At 38.1% G+C, this 21001-nt stretch overlaps 1 long non-coding RNA gene across 1 annotated transcript; it reads left to right on the top strand.

Moving 5' to 3' along the window:
- Nucleotides 1-16915: 16915 nt before the first annotated feature.
- Nucleotides 16916-19337, top strand: LOC143682417 (uncharacterized). The gene is made up of 2 exons (XR_013175128.1): nt 16916-17765; nt 18824-19337. It is a non-coding gene; the product is annotated as an uncharacterized LOC143682417 (long non-coding RNA).
- The last annotated feature ends 1664 nt before the right edge of the window (nt 19338-21001 follow it).

The raw sequence follows: 21001 nt of genomic DNA, 5'->3' as shown, positions 1-21001 counted from the left end.
AATGATATCTCACTTTTTATTTTTTATTTTTATTTTTCGCAAGAGCAGGCAGTGGGAATCAAACCTGGGTGTCTGGCATGGCAGGGGAGAACTCTGCCTGCTGAGAAACCATAGCCTGCCCCTCACTCTGTTTTTGATTTGCATTTCCCTAATGGTGAATAGTGTTGAGCACCTTTTCATATACTTTATTATTTGCATATTTTCTTTGGAGAAATGTCTATTCAGATACTTTGTCCATTTCTTAATTGGGTTGCTTGTCTGTTTGATGTTTCCTTCTATTCCTAGTTTTCTGAAATTGAGCCAAACTCATGCTAATCCTTCTTGGAATGTTTGGTAAAATTTACCAGTGAAGCCATCTGATCTTGGGCTTTCCTTTGTTAGGTGATTTTTGATTAGTGATTCAATCTCTTCACCTGTTATTGGTCTGTTGAAATCTTCTATTTCTCCTTCAATCAGTGTAGGTAGTTTGTGTGTTTCTAGGAATTTTTTCATTTCATCTAGGTTAAAAAATGTGTTGTTTATTCATTTGTTCATAGTATCCTCTTGCATGCCTTTTTATTTTTGTGGAATTGGTAGTAATGTTCCTTTTTTCTTTCCTGATTTTATTTGTATTATCTGTCTTTTTTACTTTGTTAATACAGATAAAGGTTTGTCAATTTCACGATCTTTTCAAAAAATTAACTTTTGATTTTACAGATTCCTATTTTTGCTTTCCTGGGCTGCTCAAGTAAACACCATGCAGCGAGTTTGTTTAAACAAATGTGAATTTATAAGCTCATGGTTTCAAAGCTGAGAGAAAACCCAAATCAAGGTGTCATCAAGGTGATACCTCCTAAAGACTGGTATTCTGGGGCTGGCTACCAGCAGTCCTTGGTTCTTGGCTCCTCTGTCACATGGCAGTGCATAAAGTGGCCTCACCTCTCTCCCAGATTCCAATTAATTTCAGCTTCTTTCTTCTTGTGGCTTTCTCTCTGAGTTTCATTTTGCTTTTAGATAACTCAAATAATAGAATTAAGGCCCATCCTGGACCACATCTTAATTGAAGAAACCTCATTAAAAGTCCTACTTACAATGGATTCACACCCACAGGAGTTTAAGAACGTGTTTTCCTGAGGTTCATACAGCTCAAACGACACAGATTCTCTTTATTTTATTTTTATACTCTATCTCATTTATTTCCACTCTGGTTTTTGTTATTTCTTTCCTTCTGATCATTTTGCATTTGCTTAGTTTGCTCTACTTTTTCTAGTTCCTTCAGATGTGAGGTTAGGTCTCTGATTTGAGTTCTTTCTTCTTTTTTAATGCAAGCCATTAGAGCTATAAATTTCCTTCTTAGCCATGCCTGAGCTCCATCCCATGAGTTTTGGCATGTTGCATTTTTGTTTTCATTTGCCTCAATACACTTCCTAATTTCCCATGATTTCTTCTTTGCTATTGGTTGTTTAAATGTGTGTTTATTTCCACATATTTGTGAATTTTCTTGTTCTCCCTTATTGATTAATTTATATCAAGCTTCATTCCATTGTAGTTGGAGAAGATACATTGTATTATTTTGATTTTTTAAACTTGTTGAGATCTGCTTTGTGACCTAGCATAGATCCAGGAGAATGACTCATGTGAATAGAGAAGAATGTGTATTCTGATGTTGTTGAATATAGTGTTATATATATATGTCTGTTAAGTCTGGTTGGTTTATAGTATCATACGCATCTTCTATTTCCTTATTGATATTCCATGCATTATTGAGAGTGGTGTATTGAACTCTTGTAACAATGTAGAACTGTCTATTTTTTCCTTCAAGTCAAATTTGCTTTATATATTTGGGGCTCTGCCTTTAGGTGCATGTATATTATAATTGTTATCTATTTATTGAATTTAAGCCTTCATCAGTATGCCTCTTGTACCAGTTTTTGACTTAAAATCTATTTCACATGATATTAATATAGCTACCCAGCCCTTTTTTGGTTACTATTTCAATAGTAATTTTTCCCCCATCCTTTCATTTCAGCCCACTTGTGTCTTTGAATTTAAGGTGAGTCTCTTATAAACAGCATCTAGTGCTATGCCTTTTATCCATTCTGTCAATCTCTGCGTTTGAATTTGAGAGATTAGCATTTAAAGTTACTACCGATAATGCAACATTTTCTTCTGCCATTTTGTTATTTGGTCTTTATATATCTTATATCAATTTTTTTCCCTCAATTCTTCTAATATTGTCTACTTTCATATTTTCTGTAGTGTACCATTTTGAGTCCCTTCTCATTTTCTTTTGTATATGTTTTTCAGACATTTTCTTAGTTACCATGGAACTTATATTTAACGTCTTAAATTTACAACAATCATATTTGATTTGCTATCAACTTAACTTCAGTAGCATACACACACAGTTTTCTTATATTCCTGATGCCCCTGTCCTTTTGTTGTGCTTGTTACAAATTATGTCTTTATGCATTGTATGTACAAAACCAGAGATTTGTCATTATACTTGATGTATTTGCATTATGGAACCTGTAAGATGATGGGGTTGCATATCAGATAAACAACACAATAATCTTGGCATTAACAATAACCCACATGATTACCTGTATTGGAGATATTTATTTCTTTATGCTGGCTTGATCCACTATCTAGTAGTAAGAATTTAGCTGTTACTCTTAATGGGGTTACTTTGTATATAATGAGTCATTTTCTCTTGCTGGTTTCAGGATTTTCTCTTTTTATCTGTCTTTAAACATTTTGACTATGATGTCTCTTGGTATAGAGCTCTTTATGTTTATCCTACTTGAAGTTTGTTGAAACTTTTGGATGTGTAGATTAATATTTTATATCAAACAGGGAAGTCTTTAGCCATGATCTATTCAAATATTTTTTCTGCCACTTTCTCCTTCTCCCTTTCTTCTGGTAGTTCCACTGTGCATATGTTGGTATACTTAATGGTGTTCCACATTTTTCAGTCTTTTTAAAAAAATCTTGTTCATTATTTTTATTCTGTTCTTCAGATTATACGTCTCCATTCATCTATCTTCAAGTTCATGGATTTTTAAATTCTACAGGCTCAAATATATTGGTAAGCCCCTCTTTTCATTTCAGTTATCATTTTCAACTCCAAAATTTTTTCATTTTTTCAAACATAATTCCTACTATTTGATGAAACATTGTCATTATACCTTCCTTTAATTATTTAAACATTGTTTCCTTTATTTTCTTGAACATAATTATAATAGCTGCCTTTAAATCTTTGTTAAGATGCCTCTTAGACAGGTTCTGTTGCTTGCATTTTTTCCTGAATATGGGTTACATTTTCCTGTTTCTTTTCACATCTCATAATATTTTTTTAAAAGCTGGCTATTTTTTCTTTTTTAACATGGGCAGGCACCGGAAAAAAAGCTGGCTATTTTGATACCATATTGGGGCAACTATTGTTGTTCTTGTATGCTTATTTGTTTTGTGATTTGGTTGAACTAATTAAGTGAAGTCTATTTCCCCCTAGTATGCAGACTCTGGCCTTGCTCTTCAGAAGGCACTATTATACTTATTTCTAAGTATGTGTTTTTTGATGTATTTACTTTCAGCTTATTTATTGATTACCTACCATATGCCAGGCTTTACTCTGGACATGGAAAGATAAAGGTAAGCCAAAGGAACAACCCCCTCACCCCCCACCCTGCCTCTGAGATCTCACAGTCTACTGGGGAAAATACACAAAAACTGGCAGACACATATGTAAAATCATTACACGCTGATAATGTAAGTGCAATACTTTATTTTTCTATTTTTCTGTCCCAGTAGCCTGTAAGCATCCTAAGGACAGGGACTATATGTATTTTTTCTCTACTCTATCCCAGCAATAAGAACTGCTCTGTCATTTCCTTGGCTGACTGAATGGATGATTTTTAATTATTTTTATGTTAATGAAATGGATTTATACAATAAAATTAAGGTAGGAAGGCCAGGATGACAGTGGTTATAAGCATATAATAGAATGTGTGTGTGTAGGAGCAGGGGCTTTATGAGGGTTTGTACCTGATACATCTGAGTTCAGGTAATGATGAATTATGTTATAATTGAAAAAATAAACAAGGAAACGATCCTACAACCCAGAGATCTCCACTGCCCACACAACTCACTACACGTCTTTGCAGATCTTATTCTGTGAAATAAATATTTATGTTTTATGTAGTTTTTACTAAAACAATGTTGTACGGTTGCACCTTGTTTTGAAGCATCTTTTTTTCAATCAACAATATGCACATTTACATTTCAGTAAATATACTGAAGTTTTGCTTAATTTCCAGTTACATAAGCACAATCCAGCAGGTATATAATTTTAAATCAAAACAAAGCAAAACAAAATAAAAACCTGTAAGCCATTTTCTCCTTTCTCTGCCTTGAGACTTTAAAATGGTACAGATCTTAAAAGGGAAAGTGGAGGAGATGATAGAATGCACACACTCAGCAAACCAGGGAACAGACTAATAATACTGTTATTTCATGTAAATAACCAGCTCCTAAGCTACTCAAGTGGCCTTTATCCCGGATGAGGAGTCAGTTTTAACACTTCTTTATTCTGATTATTGGATTTGTTTACTTGTGTCCATATTGTTCCAGAAATAATTTTCAAATGAGATGTCACTGTCAACCCTCTTCTACTGAAGTATTTTCTTGTATAATTCATCCATATGCCATCTTACAGCAAAACCAAATAACTTAAATAGGGATAACAAAAATGAATATACACATAATAAAAAGTATAAACAAGAAAAATAAAGGTTAGAAAATTAATGGAATCAAGAGAAAATATTATTTTTTAAATGTCATCTCTAAAATAGAATAGAAAAAAATACATTTTATTACTATTGCTAGAACATAAGTAAGATCTAAGTATTTTTTAGTTAAGTGTTGCTGGCATTTTATTAACATTAAACCAGTGAAAACTAAACTTATAATTACCAGTTTGGGTAGCTGTGTGATATACTTCTGTGGTGGATGACATATCCGAAACTCTTTAAACAAGTTGCTTTCATTCTTGTTTGCATCCCACACTCAGTTGCCTGGTCTGCTTCTTGGATGTTGTTATTGATTTTCAATAAATTTGGGAATTTTCAGATGTTATTTCATTGAATATTTTATCTTATCCTTTCTTTCCTCTCCTTCTAGTACTCCATTCCACATATGTTGGTGCACTTAATAGTGCCCCATGTTTCTCTGAGCTGGCTTCATTTTTTTCTTATCTCTGTGCTTTGACTGGCATAATATCTGTAGATCTATCGTCAAGGTCACTTGCTCTTTTCTCTGCTGGTTGAAATCTACTCTCAAAGCCATTCAAGTCAACTTTCAATTTCATTTCAATTATTTTACTTTTCAACTACTGACTTTCCACTTGGTTATTTTTTATAATTTATAGTTCTTTATTGATACTCTTTAAATATTGTTTCCTGTGAATTTTTTTGTGATAGATACATTAAAGTCTTCTTCTGATAAATTTAACATCAGATTATTCTCACAGGCATAAGAATAACCTCTAGGATAACCTCTCCACTCTGACTGAAATCTCTCAGCCACTGAAACTTTATTTTGTCTCATTTCTCTCTTCCCTCTTTTGGTCAAGAAGGCTTTCTCAATCTTCTGATACCAGGTCCTGGCTGATCTCAGGCTTTCTGTCCCATGTTACCAGGGAGATTTACACCTCTAGGAGTCATGTCCCATGTAGGAGGAAAGGCAGTGAGTTCACATGCTGAGTTGGTTTAGAGAGAGAGGCCACATCTGAGCAACAAGAGTTTCTCTGCAGGTGACTCCTCTTAGGTATAATTATAAGTAGGGTTAGCCTATCCTTTGCAGGAATAAGTCTCATAGAGGTGAACCCCAAGATCGAAGGTTAGACCTATGATTTAGTTGTCCCCACTGCTTGTGAGAGTACTAAAAATTCTCCAAATGGAGAAGCTGAATATTTCCTCCTTTCTCCCCATTCCCCCAAGGGGACTTTGCAAATACTTTTTTATTTACTGCCCAAATAGCTCTGAGATTTTTCCGGTGCCACCACCTCTTGTTCATAGTCTCATCTTTCTTACTGAAGTTTTGAAGATTTTCTTGAATAGATGTTTTTTGCATTTTCTATTTGTCCTTAGGGCCATTTCCAAACACATTAAACGGCTTAAAAAAGAATTTTCACCAGTTTTCACTGGAGAATGGGTCAGTGACACTGTTATACCAGAAGTCGATCTCCTATCTAGGTCTTTTCTTTTACTTACCATAATTCTTAAAAAGTAAGGAGAGGGCAGGCCACGGTGGCTCAGCAGGTAGGAATGCTTGCCTGCCATGCCAGAGGACCCGGGTTCGATTCCCGGTGCCTGCCCATGTTAAAAAAAAAAAGTAAGGAGAAAAGTATCATTTGAAATACTAAATAAAGGTTATTTTCCTAGTCAATGTAGGCAAGAATGTAGCTGAGGCTTGATGAGAATAGCTGTGGTATTCATCACCTATGAGGGAAAAGGGGGATCTGGGAGGATGAGGGAGGGAGGGGGATGCAATTTTTCACTGTAAACTTTCATGTAAAATGTTTTTAACCATGTGACTTTATTATCAATTCGAAAATCTGACTTAATATCTAATTTAAAAAGAAAGAATGAAGGAAAGAAAGGCAAGGAAGAGGGAAGCTAAAACATGCTGAATGTATCTCATGTAGAAAGTAGAAGGAAAAAAGAGAAGCCATTATTCATTCTGTAAAAGTTACTTTCAGTATCACATTTTTATTTATGTGACTAATGACAGTATAAAGTTTGCATATGTTATATGAGCTTATCTATTACAATAAAAAAGAAATGAAAAGCACAATTTATTTTTGCTATTCATAATGAAGCACCAGGTTGACATTAAAAATATCCTCTCTGAGTGGTGTCTTATTGCTAACAATTGTAACTTCACATATAACTAAAAGAAATCTATTTGAATTGAAGGATTTGCCCTCATTTTTTTATACACAGTCTTACTTTTTTTTAATATGTTACTGTGCTACAAGGTAACATTGTGCCTTCTATTTCTGAATTTTTACGGTCAGTCCTGTTGCACATTCTGTATACCTTCTACACCAATTGCCCAATCTCTACCCTGTTTCTGTCTCCTGACAGACTTACTATTCGAAATGACATTCTGAAATCTAACTCCTTTCACTAGAATGTATTTCGTTTGTTCATTCATATAATAAAACTCCAAAATTCTGTACACAACTCCACTATAAACCCCTCTGAGCCAATACAAACACAGCTAATGACTCAAAAGCTTCCTAGGAATCGAAAGATCTAAAGAAATCTCTTCAATGCTAGTCAGTGTATAGGTCTTCCGTAGTCATGTCATAGCCCCCAAACTCAATTCTTTTCCTCTCTCTCCTTAAAAAGGCAGACGAATGGATGTTTTTGGTAAAAGACTCAAAATAACTAAAATAATTTGATAGATTGCTCTCAGTGCTACTGAATACCTTCATAGACTGAACAAAAGCCAATTTCTGTATTTCCATATGGATTTTAAACTTCCAATATCTCCCTCACAGGCTGTAGTGGGTTGAATAGTGCCACCCAAAAATTCTTGTCTACCCAAGCCCATGAATGTAGCCTTATTAGGAAATAGGGTCTTGGCAGGTATAATTAGTTAATGTAAAATGAGGTCATACTGGATTAGAGTGGGTCCAAGGTCCAATACGACTGGTGTCCTTATAGGAAGAGGGAAATCTGAACACAGAGACACAGACTCAAAGGAAGAATGGAATGTGAAAGCAAAAGCAGAGTCTGAAGTAATGCATTTACAAGCCAAGTGTCATGGTCAGGTTCATGTGTCAACTTGGTCAGGTGGTGGTACATGTTTGTCTGGTTGGGCAAGTGCTGGCCTGTCTTTTGCTATGAGGACATTTCACAGAATTCAATCATAATCACGTCAGCTGCATCCACAGCTGATTCTATTTCTAGTCAGCCAAGGGGACTGTCTTATGCAATGAGTGATGCTTAATCTAATCACTGGAAGCCTTTTAATGAGGATTCAGAAGAAACAGGCTGTCTTCCTCCTTCAGCCAGAGAGCCTCTCCTGTGGAGTTCATCCAGACCCTCCATTGGAATTGTCAGCTTCGCAGTCTGCCCTACAGATTTTGGATTCTACATTCCCATGGTTATATGAGGCACTTTTATAAATTTTATATTTAGGAATATTTCCTGTTGATTCTGCTTTTCTAGAGAACCCTAACTAATGCAACTTGGTACCAGGAGTGGTTCTTAAGAAACAGAAACTTAAAAATGGGTTTTTATGAATGGTTTTCTACTCTGACTGAACTCAAAGGTACTAAGGACTCTGATTCCTATAATCAGAATGACACTCACAATCCATGGAGTCTTTGATAGTCAAAGAGATAGTCAAAATATCTCCATTCGATTCTTCTAATGCTTCACTTCTACGAAGCCAGGCTCTGGGGGATAATGTTTTTGACACCTTTACAGAGTTTTGTGGAAATAGGAGGTATAGAGATGTTGACTGGTTATTGTTAGGTACACTGGATACATTAAGGAGTGAAAAGGATGGACTTAAGGCTTCAAATGAAAAGCTTAAGTGCCATTTGATGGATGTAGAAGTTTTTATGAGTGTCCTGAAGGAAAGTCTTATTTCTTGTAGCTGTAGACTTGAGGTCTCTGAAAATCAAACTCAGAATCTTATTGTTAGAGTAGCAACTTTACAACATAAACTGAAATCTCAAGCTTGCATGGTGTTTGCCATTAAAGTAAGGACATTGATTGGAATGGAGTGGGACCCTCAAAAATCAGATGGGGACATATGCATTGATAATGATGTTGGGGGTGAGGTTGAAAGCCTACATTATGCTAAGTATTCTCTAGGTTACCCTGTAATGTCTGCCCTGAGGACGTAACTGCCCCACCTCCAGCATGCCTTGAGGAATTGACCACCCAACCTCCTCCTGAAGAGATTAGCCCTAGAGTGATTAATCCTGTTTCACCAGGTGAAACTGTAAATGAATGCCCTGAAACAAATGGCTTGGAAGATATTTCTAATTCTTTTCATGACCCACCACCACCACCCCTCATTTCTTCCAGACCTATAACTAGACTAAAGTCCCAACAGGCCCCTAAAGGTGAGGTATAAAGTATCACACATGAGGAGGTACATTATACTCCAAAAAAACTGTGTGAGTTTTCCAATTTATATAGACAGCAAACTCAAAGCAGGAGTCAAAATAATCTGCCTTGCAGAGATTTGTGGCATTGGCTATAAAATTTTTTGTATTGTAGAATTTTATTGTATTATAGAAATACAACAGATCAGCAGCCTACTAAATTCTTGTCGGAGCTGTATAAACAAAAGTGTTCTAGGTCAAGTGGACAGAAGTCTAACCTGAATGACAAAAGCACAGAGTCATGGCCCCTTAACCAATTTCCAGACTTGAGACAGTTTACAGACCCAGAGCCTCTCGAATGAAGGGGAGGCCAGGTCCCTTTGGGGGAGAACCCTGTTATACTGCGATAAATGTATACTGTTAATCTTCCACGAAGAGTTCCCCAAGGAGACTGATAAGCTTTTGCCAGGGTAACTGTGCATTGGAAAAAAGGAAGTGATCCGATATTTCAGGGATTATTAGACACTGGTTCAGAACTGACATTAATCCCAGGGGACCAAAAACATCACTCTGGTCCACCAGTCAAAAAGGGGGCTTATTGAGGCCAGGTAATTGATGGAGTTTTAGCTTAGGTTTTTCTCACAGTGGGTCCAGTGGGCCCAGTGGACCCCCAGATCCATTCTGCAGTTATTTCCCCAGTTCCAGAATGTATAATCGGAGTAGACATACTGAGCATCTGGCAAAATCCCCACATTGGCTCTCTAACTCATACAGTGAGGGCTGTTATGGTGGGAAAGGCCAAGTGGAAGCCACTAGAATTGCCCCTAACTAGCAAAATACTAAATCAGAAGCAATACCAGATTCTTGGAGGGATTGCAGAGATTACTGCCACTCTTGAGGACTTGAAGGATGCAGGGGTGGTGATTCCCACCACATCCCCATTCAACTCTCCTATTTGGCCTGTGCAGAAAACAGATGAGTCTTGGAAGATGCAGCGGATTATTGTAAACTCAACCAGATGGTAACTCCAATTGCAGCTGCTATTCCAGATGTGATATTATTGCTTGAGCAAATCAGTTCATCCCCTGGTACCTCCTGGTGTGCAATTTTTGATCTGGCAAACACTTTTTTCTCAATAGCTGTTAGTAAGTACCACCAGAACCAGTTTGTTTTCAGCTGATAAGGTCAGCAATATACTTTCACTGTCCTTCCTCTGGGGTATATCAACTGTCCAGCTCTATGTCATGATTTTGTCTGCAAGGACCTTGATCATTTGTCCCTCCCACATGACATCACGCTGGTCCATTATATTGATATCATGTTGATTGGACCTAGTGATCGAGAAGTAGCAACTACTGTAGACTTACTGTCAAGGCATTTGCACGTCAGAGGCTGGGACATAAATCCAACAGAAATACAGGGGCCTTCCATCTCAGTAAAATTTCTACGTGTCCAGTGGTGTGGGGCATGTCAAAATATCCCTTCTAAGGTGAAGGATAAGTTGCTGCATCTGGTCCCTCCTTCGACCAAAAAAGAGGCACAATGCCTAGTTGGTCTCTTTGGATTTTGGCAACAACATATTCCTCTTTTGGGTGTGCTACTCCAGCCCATTTATTGAGTGACCAGAAAAGCTGCTAATTTTGAGTGGGGACATAAACAAGAGGAGACTCTGCGATAAATCCAAGCTGCTCTGCCACCTGGACATATGATCCAGCAGATCCAATGGTGCTGGAAGTGTCAATGGCAAATAGAATTGCTGTTTGGACCCTTGGTAGGCCCCTATAGGAGAATCACAATGCAGACCCCTAGGATTTTGGAGAAAAGCCTTACTATCTGTTGCAGATAACTACAGTTTTTGGCCTGCTACTGGATGTTAGTAGAGACTGAACGCTTAACTTTGGATCACCAAGTTACAATGAGGCTTGAGTTGCCTATCATGAGCTGGGTGTTGTCCAACCAACCAAGCCATTAAGTTGGGTGTGTGCAGCAGCATTTTATTGTGAAATGGAAATGGTATATATGAAATAGTGCCATAGCAGGTCCTGAAGGCACAAGTAAGTTACATGAGGAAGTGGCCGAAATGCCCATGGTCTCCACTCTTGCCACATTACCTTCTCTTTCCCAGACCAGAGCTATGGCCTCTTGGGGAGTTCCTTGCAGTGAATTGACTAGGAGGAGAAAACTTGGGCCTGCTTTACAGATGATTCAGCACAACATGCAGGTACCACCCAAAAGTGGACAGCTGCAGCACTACAACCCTTTCTGGGGTGTCTGTGAAGGACGGTGATGAGGGAAAATCCTCCCAGTGGGCAGAACTTTGAGCAGTGCACCTGGTTGTTCATTTTTCTTGGAAGGAGAACTGGCCAGGGATGCATTTGTATATTGACTCATGGGCTGTCACTAATGGTTTGGCTGGATGGTCAGGTACTTGGAAAGACCATAACTGGAAAATTGGTGACAAAGAGGTCTGGGGAAGAGGTATGTGGATGGACCTTTCTGAGTGGGCTAAAAACATGAAGATATTTGTGTCCCATGTGAATGCGCACCAGAGGGTGACTTCAGCAGAGGGAGGTTTTAATAATCAAGTGGATAAGATGACCCGTACTGTGGATACTAGTCAGCCTCTTTCCCCAGCAACTCCTGTTATTGCCCAATGGGCTCATGAACAAAGTGGTCATGGTGGTAGGCATGGAGGTTATACATGGGCTCAGCAACATGGACTTCCACTCACCAAGGCTGACTTGGCTATAGCCACAGCTGAGTGCCCAATCTGCCAGAAGCAGAGACCTACACTCAGCCCCCAATATGGCACCATTCCCCAAGGTGACCAGCCAGCTCATGATGGCAGGTTTATTACATTGGACTACTCCCTTCATGGAAGGGGCAGCGATTTGTTCTAACTGGAATGAATACTCTGGATATGGGTTTGCTTTCCCTGCATGTAATGCTTCTGCCAAAAATACCATCAGTGGGCTTACAGAATGCTTTATCCATTGTCATGGTATTCCATACAGCATTTCTTCTGATCAAGGAACACACTTCACAGCAAATGAAGTGTGGGAATGGGCACACGCTCATAGAATTCTCTGGTTTCACCATATTCCCTATCATCCAGAAGCAGCCGGATTGATAGAATGGTGGAATGGCCTTTTGAAAACTCAACTACAGTGCCAACTAGGTGACAATACCTTGAAGGGCTGGGGTAATGTTCTCCAGGAAGCTGTGTGTGCTCTTAATCAGCACCCACTGTATGGTGCTGTTTCTCCCATAACCAGGATCCATGGGTCCAGGAATCAAGAGGTGGAAATGGGAGTGACACCACTCACTATTACCTCTAGTGATCCACTAGGAAAATTTTTGCTTCCTGTCCCTGAGACGCTGAGCTCTGCTGGTCTATAGGTTTTAGTTACAAAAGGAGGAGTGCTCCCACCAGGAGAAACAAGATGGATCCATTGAACTGGAATCTAAGACTACCTCCTGATCACTTTGAGCTACTCATGCCCCTGGATCAACAAGTGAAGGGGATTACATTATTGGCTGGGGTGACTGACCCTGACTATCAGGGGGAAATAGGACTACAACTACACAGTGGAGGTAAAGAAGAGTTTTCTTGGAATATAGGATATCCCTTAGGGCGTCTTTTAGTACTACAATGCCTTGTGATTAAAATCAATGGAAAACTGCAATAACCTAATCCCAGCAGGACTACCAATGGCTCTGACACTCCAGGAATGAAGGTTTGAGTCACCCCACCAGGCAAAGTACCACAACCAGCTGAAGTGCTTGCTGAGGGTAGGGGAACATGGAATGGGTAGTGGAAGAAGATGGTGATAAATATGAACTACAACCATGTGATCAGTTACAGAAATGAGGACTGTAATGCTGTTTTGTTTATGTTATACTATTTAAGTTGTAAGATAATCAAGTTTAAGAGTGAATATTACCCAAGGACTTGCACCCAATTCTGGAGAGATTTAATGTGTTTCTGGTTATATGCAGGACAGTTGAGTGTTTTTAAGTGAGGGAAAAATGTGTCTTTTATTGTTTTCTGTTTAGTAATGAGGTATGGTTTAAGGTGATGAGTATAGCTGCCAAGTTGACAAGGGGTGGACTGTCATGGTCAGGTTTATGTGTCAACTTGGCCAGGTAGTGGTACATTTTTGTCTGGTTGGGCAAGTACTGGCCTGTCTTTTGCTATGAGGATATTTCATAGAATTAAATCATGATCATGTTGGCTACTTTCACAGCTGATTCCATTTGTGATCAGCCAAGGGGAGTGTCTTCTGCAATCAGTGATGCTTAATCTAATCACTGGAAGCCTTTTAAGGAGGAATAAGAAGAGACAGGCTCTCTTCCTGCTTCGACTGGCGAGCCTCTCCTGTGGAGTTCATCCAGACCCTTCATCAAAATCGTCAGCTTCACAGCCTGCCCTGTGGATTTTGGACTCTGCATTTCCATGGTTACATGAGACATTTGTATAAATTTTATATCTGTGAGTGTTCCCTGTTGATTCTGTTTCTCTAGAGAACACTAACTAATACACCAAGAAACACCAAGAATTACCTGCAACCACCAGAAGCTAGGAAGACATGGAGAAGGATCCTTCCATAGAGCTTTCAGAGAGCATGGCCTTCTGTCACCATGATTTGGAGTTTCTAGTGTTCATAACAGTGTTAGAACACATTGCTTCTGCTTTAAACTGTCAGGTTTTGGAAATCTGTTATGGCAGTCCTAGAAAACAAATAAAGATTTTGGTATTTGGAACTGGGATGTTGCTGTAAAAAAATAATTTAAAATGTAGAAGGGGCTTTGGAATTGAATAATGGGAAGAGGCTGGAAGTATTTTGAAGCCCCTGGTTGAAAAAGCCTACAATGCCTTGAAGAGACTGGTAGTAAAAACGTGTATATTAAAGGCATTTCTGGTAGGGGTTCAGAAAGAAGAGAGGAAAGTGTAGAGAATATATACATCACATGAATAAAATATTGGTAGAACATATGAATGTAAAAGGTGCTTCTGGTGAGTCTTAGGTGGAGAAAAGAAGCATGCCATTGGACACTGGAGGAAAAGTGATCTTTTGATAGAGAACTTGGCTGAATTAAGATTTACTTTGGGTGGAAGGTAAAACTCGTAAGTGATGAACTTGAATATTTAGCTGAAGAGATTTCCAAGGAAAGTGTGAAAGGTATAGTCTGATTTCTCTTTACTGCATATAGTAAAATAAAAGAGGAGAAATATATTGTGGAAGGAACTGCTAAGCGATTTTCAAAGCAAAGAAGGAATTAGGAGTTGATGATTTGGAAAATCATCAACCTGTTCAGATAGCACGATCTGGAAACAGGGTCAAGAGTTTGGTTGAAAAACCATTTGCTAAGGAGATTATGCTTGTGACTTCTGGATCTAATGAACCTTCTAAGCAGGATCCAGGAAGTATCTGCAGAGAATCTTGAGTCTACTGGCATGGATCTTCTCAAAAATGCAAAGGAGACCAATACAATTTTTGAGAATTTTATACCAGCAGGAACACTGTCCGTCTGAACTGTAAGGAACAGAGATGGAATGAAATGAAGGAAGAATGACTCCGAGGGCAGAGCCGGGGAAGCAATGATCAGAGAGGGTGAGGATGCCACCTTGGGTGGAGAGGCTAAGGGATGCCTCAGTGAGCCCAAAGGGCTGTTTATGAAGCCATAGAGGAGCACTCTAAGGCCTTGAAATCTAATGGAACTTTCCCTTTGCTGGATTCCAAACTTGCTTTAGATCAGTGACTCCTTTATTCCATCTATCTTATCTCTTTCAGAATAGTGCCCTCTATCCTATGCCTGTTACACCATTGTAATTTGGAAGCAGATAACTTGTTTTCTAGTTTCAGATGTCTAGGGACAGACAAGAATTTTTCTCCAGGATGGATCATACACAGAATTTCATCCATACATAATTTAGATGACTTAGAAGATGAGATTTGTCATTTTTTGAGGTGATTGTATTCAGATGAGATTTAGAGTTAATGTTAGAATTAACTTCATAAAGACTTTGGGGGATGTTAAAATTAACTGACTGTATTTTGTACGTGGGAAGGATGTGGAATTTGGGGTGGACTGTGATAATCACAGGGTGGACTGTACTGGTTTGAATAGTGTCACCCACCATTCATATCCACCCAGAACCTGTGAATGCAATCTTATTTGGAAATAGGGTGAAGGCAGATGTAATTAGTTGAGGTCACACTGAATTAGGGTGGAATGTAAGTCCAATATATCTTGTGCTTTTATAAGATAGAAATCTGGATACAAAGACAGCCTACAGGGAGAATGCCATGTGATGACAGAGAGACTACAGTGATGCATCTATAAGCAAAGGAAGGTCAAAGATTTCCAGCAACATCAGAAGCTAGGAAGAGGTGGGGAAGGATTCCCCTCTTTCATTGTCTTAATTTCCAGAACTGTGGGAGAATAAATTTCTGTTGTTTTAAGCTACCCAGTTTATGGTAATTTGTTATGGCAGCCCTAAGAAACTAATAGACAGATGATTCTCTATCCTCCTCACCATTCTCTAACCTCTCTTTGCTTTGTTTTCATATCATCAACTCAGTTCAGTCCTCAATGTCTCTCACCAACTACTGCAATGACTTTCACCCACCCTAAATTCAGTCCCTGAACTCTCCAACCCTCATGCCTAAAATGAGAATGCTCTCCATCAGTGTGATTCATTGTCTCCAGATAACCCCCAAAGTTGTAATATGGCCCAGGTAGTCCTTTTTGTTTTGGCTTGTGTCTATATTTAATGCGGTCACACTGATTGGGCTAAAATTCCTTGAAAAATTTCCCTCAAGTCTCTGTGTTTGTGTACCCTTTCCTTTCTTTTCTTGATCACAACATTGTTATGGTTATTTCACATCTCCAAACACACCCTTCTTTCCCTGTCATTATGAGGAGCTCAATCATGTTTTATTTGAGTATATTCTTTTTAAGATACCTCCTTAAAAAACAGAACCTCTAAAACACTGTACCTTGAACATACTCATGAAATTGAGTCAAAATCCTGTTGGGCAATTAATTGTTCATGTGTTCACCTCTTCAATAGACAATGAGCTTCTCTAGGAAAGAGGCCATGTTTATTTTTCATTGATGGTGAAAATGTGATGTTTTATCTATAAATTGAAAATATTTTCAGTTTTGAGAATCTATTCTTATTGTGTTTCCTCTGACAGAATGAAGGTACCAGAATCAAGTATAGAAGAAATATTTCAAAGTATTTCAGTTTCTTTCCTTTAGAAATGTAAAGTGTGCTCTAGAAGCACACATAAAATTTGCAGATAATCCTAATCTAAGAGTAATAATTAACATCCTGGGGCTTATGCTTATAGTTCAAAATCCCTGTAATAAAGAGGATTACCAAAAATAAAGTTTATTATCAGGGACAAGTTCAGAGTGGCATGCTTTGGAATAGAAAACTGCACAGATAAAAGGAGGAAAGAGAGGACTCATGAAATGCATAAAATATAACATTTTAAAAAGTAATCATGAGTCAGCATTGTATAAATAAAAACAGGATTTTAAAATTCAGTCAGGGGTGAACAGCTGGAGGAGGGGGCGGCGCCAGCTGAGGTCAAACTCCCACAATGCAGCGGGGCAAACAGCCTTGGCCATGGAGGCGGCGGTTGGCCAGGGTGGAGGTCAAACTCCCATAATGCAGCGGGGCAGGGAACTGCTCAACGCCGGAGACCTGGACCACGGTGTTCCATCGCATCCCTCGCTGCAACCCGGGCCTGCCCTGCCCCCCTGGCTGCCCCCGCCTCTCTGTCTCGGCCTGCACTCGGCTCCTTGGCTACCCCTCACCCCCCACCCCGCCAACCGGTGGTCCCCTTGCTGTCCCCGCCCGCCCCCCACTTAGAGGCGGCAGGCAGCCACCGGGAAGAAGAGTCACTCTTTCAGCCAGTGAGCCTCTCCTGTGGAGTTTCTCCAAATTCTCCATCGGAGTCGCCAGCTTCACAGCTCTCCTACGGATTTTGGACTCTTCCATTCCCACCGGAGGAAATGTACCATGACATATGATCAAGGGAGTTACCAGCGATAGCACCTGCACAATAGCACCTGCACAATTCAAGATAACAAACGGAAGGATTATGCTGACGAACTCAATGAACTAAAAATCTGCCTCTCAAATGAAGTGAATACTTTTAAGGAAAACAACAAAACACTCCATGTAATCAACAGAATCATGGGTGACATGATTTAAAGGATGTGCGCTCCACTGGAATTGGAAGGAGGTCAGAATATCAAGGACCAAAACTTGGCAAATCCTGCAGTATTAATATTACAGTATTGCCTGTGAGGCTTGGCAGCCAACAATTGTACCTTTGAAGGTAGACTGCTTATTGATAAGAAATTGCCTCTTAATGGAAGTGCTCTGGCATTGTAAAGTCAAGAATGGCTTTCTGATTTCTGGATTCATACCCCTCTCTTCAGCCTCCCAACCACGTTTTCAGGTCCACGTGCACACACTGCAATGACCTAATCCTTTATACCTTAGAGAGTATACTAAAAAAAAAATACAAGGTGACAGTGACACATTGCAGTCTGAGGAAAGTGCACTGGAAGAGGAAAGCAAAATTCTGACAATGAAAATAGAGCAGCTCCAGGAAACATGTGAAGAGAGAATGATGTATGTGCAAGAGTAAGATATTCTTAAATTCCGTGCTTCAAATAGTGTTGTGTGAATGAATATGTAGACTGATGTAGATAATTTTATCATTTGTGCAAAAAGCCCATGCCATATATTTGCCATATTTAATCAGTATAAAACGATTTTTTCTTCTTCCTAAAAGAAAAAAAATTCAGTCATAGTTTGATTAATTCACCAAACATTTGACAGCCTACTTGCTATATGCAAAGTACCAACTAGGTTCTCATTATTTTTGAGCTGCTATTAAGGAATGATTGTTTTTTGTGATCTACTTTGAACAGAGTACTAAACAATCTTTTAAGAAATACTTACAGATGCTGAAAATGAAGAAAGTTTTCACTTCAGTTTTGTATCCAAATTTGCATTCTGTAACTAAAAGGGACATAGAGAACTTGAAGAAAGTTCAAAAGTCACAGGGAATCCATACCAAGATTTAAAGGTTAAAACAAATCTTTAAAAAAGAAACAAAGAAGAGTTGATATTATTTAACTGGGAGGGAAAAGGTTGAGAGCCAGCTTGAATAGTTCACAATTCCTTGCAGAAATTTCCTTCAGAAATTTTTTTGATTTTTGAAAGTTAATACCAGTACATTTACTATAATACACATCCCGATCTTATCCTCCAACCCCCTCTAACAGAGTCTGGAGCATGGCTCCAATCAAATACATTAATATTTCTGAAGTCAAATATAGGAATAGTCTCAGTAAGTGGGGTAGATATTTTAAGTAGCTTCTTGCCAGCTTGGGCCAGGAAAGGTTTTGCTGCCAAATAAATTGCGAGTAATATTTTAGTTTCCTGAACCTTTTGGATTTCAGACTTGTCTTTATCTTTTGTTGATTATGATATTGGAGGTTGGAGTTCAGGAAAATTTTTGTGTTGAAAACATTAAGGTTTATCTGTACTTATTCGTAAATGGGTTGGTTTTAGAGAGACTTTCTCTATTTTAATATGCTTCTTCAATTCTACATTAAATAAACTGACATAGAGGAACCATCATCTCCGAGGAGTTTTATCATCTTCCCCCATTTGCTTTGCAGTTTCCGCACATGACATCATTTCTTCTTCACATCTCTTTCTTCACAATGGTGCTTCAACCCTTCTTGGAAATTTTCGCGGTGACTCATCTCCTTCATGAAACTGCCCAGATAATCTCTTCTGGATCTATGAAGTGAATCTGTTTTGTTTTCTTTTTCTTGCTGTTTCATCCACCTCTTAACAAGGGATTTTGTGCACCGTGTTGTATTTCTGCATACAGAGGGCAGCTTCGTTCTTTACCCATGTTTTTGGTTTTAGCATGTGACCATAAAGTAAAGTAAATTAGGTGTGTTTCAAGAGAGAAGAAAAACTTAAAGTGAGACATTTTTGAAAGAATATAAAGCATATATAATAAACCAACATTAAATGTATAAAGCTCCCCCAAAAACATACATGTAAGATTTGTGCAGACTTGAATATCACAGAAGTTAAAATTCACCTGAAAAATTAAATTTTATGTTTCTTCAGATTCAAAAAAGTTTTTTAGGTACTGAACAAATAAGTGAATTAACAGATCGTTCCTGGCTGTCATGCAATTATTTTTATGTAGTTTGTGTTAGAATTTTACATGAAGTTGAAAATCTCTTCAACCACAGTTGTGATAGTTGTTTAACATATTTTCTTTATATAAAAATCCAGATTTTTAGGGCAGGCCACAGTAGTTCAGTGGCAGAGTTCTCACCTGCCATGCCAGAGACTGGGTGCCTGTCCATGCAACCAGGTTTTAATTTTATTTACTCAAGTGAAAACAGATATTACAAAAGTGTTTTTCTACATTGTATAGACTTACTTTCTTTGTATTAACCATAGATTATTTTTAAAACGTACGCTGAAATTTAATTTACTTAGCTTAATAAATATTGTTTTAATTTTCTAACATTGGTCATATTTTGTTTCATTCTTCACAATATGCAGCAAATTTAGAAAACAATATCCTGTTCCAGTGCTGTGAAACTATACCTACCATTCTTTCTTGTCTTTTTCCTTCCTCCCTCCATTGCTTCCATTCTCTTTCCCCAAGGGAGAAATTTCAATGTTAATCATAAAAGCAATGTTTTTCCCTCTATTGCAAAAAACACTAAATTAATGTTTTCCAATATTTCCCCAGAAATGAGACTTGTAATATCTGTTTTCACATTTTTTGGTTTCTGTGATTTTTGTTACGAACAATTTTGCATTAGTAAATGAATATTTAGAACTTTATTTTACTGAAAACAGAGGAATGATAAGATTCTCAAATGTGCCAAGTTAGAGGCAGATGATCCATAGCAAAAGCTGAAAGTCATATTGATGTAATTTCATTTAGCTGAAAACAACAGATGTTTTCCCAGAAGATCTATACAGAGCTTGCTGGGCCAGTTTTTAATTGTGTTAGTAAAAGAATCAGGAAGTGTACAGCTATATGGACAATTAATGTACACATATTACTGTATGTCTTGAAAATTGCTCCTTCACTAGAAATGTAGTAATCCTCTGGCTATTTTATGAAAGCTCTATGTGTCAGCATGATGTATGTGGGAAAAAAAATTATAGTGATGAGATATTCAAAATGCTGTCTGGGTAGCAGTTATTTGAAATAGCCAAACATTGTAGGATTTTTTTTAAGTGAAAATTTTGCCAAAAAGTCACAAGACCAATTGATTCTTTTATTTTAGATTTTTTCCCAACAACAATAAATTGAAAACTCTATTCATTCATCAGCACAGTTTTAAACTCATAAATCCATTTGGTTTTTTAATAGATGTACAGAGATTCCAGAATTCTAATATTTCTAACATTGTGGTAGGCATCAAAGTAAAGTTGTTACTCTGTTTTCCCAATGTCATAGGGACCAGAGACATTTCTGCCTCTTCAATTGATTTTCCCATGTGTGATAGCAGAAAACCCCCAGAGTTATTAAGTTTAAAGTCTGATCCTGTAACCACAAAGGTGGTAATGGCAGGAAAGGATGTTTTACTTGGGATTCATTTGGAGTGGAGCTTGACAAGATTGGCATGATCAGTTTCTGATTTGCCATTTTCTATAGGCAAGAAACACTGTGTGCTGGTTTGAAAGGATGTATGTCCCCTAGAAAAGCCATGTTTTAATCAAAATCTCATTTTGTAAAGTCAGAATAATCCCTATTCAATACTGTATTTTCAAATCTGTAATTAGATCACCTCCCTGGAGATGTGATTTAA

Source organism: Tamandua tetradactyla, chromosome 5 (genome assembly GCF_023851605.1).
Source record: "Tamandua tetradactyla isolate mTamTet1 chromosome 5, mTamTet1.pri, whole genome shotgun sequence".
NCBI lineage: Eukaryota > Metazoa > Chordata > Mammalia > Pilosa > Myrmecophagidae > Tamandua > Tamandua tetradactyla.
This window is presented reverse-complemented; position numbering and strand designations above follow the sequence as displayed.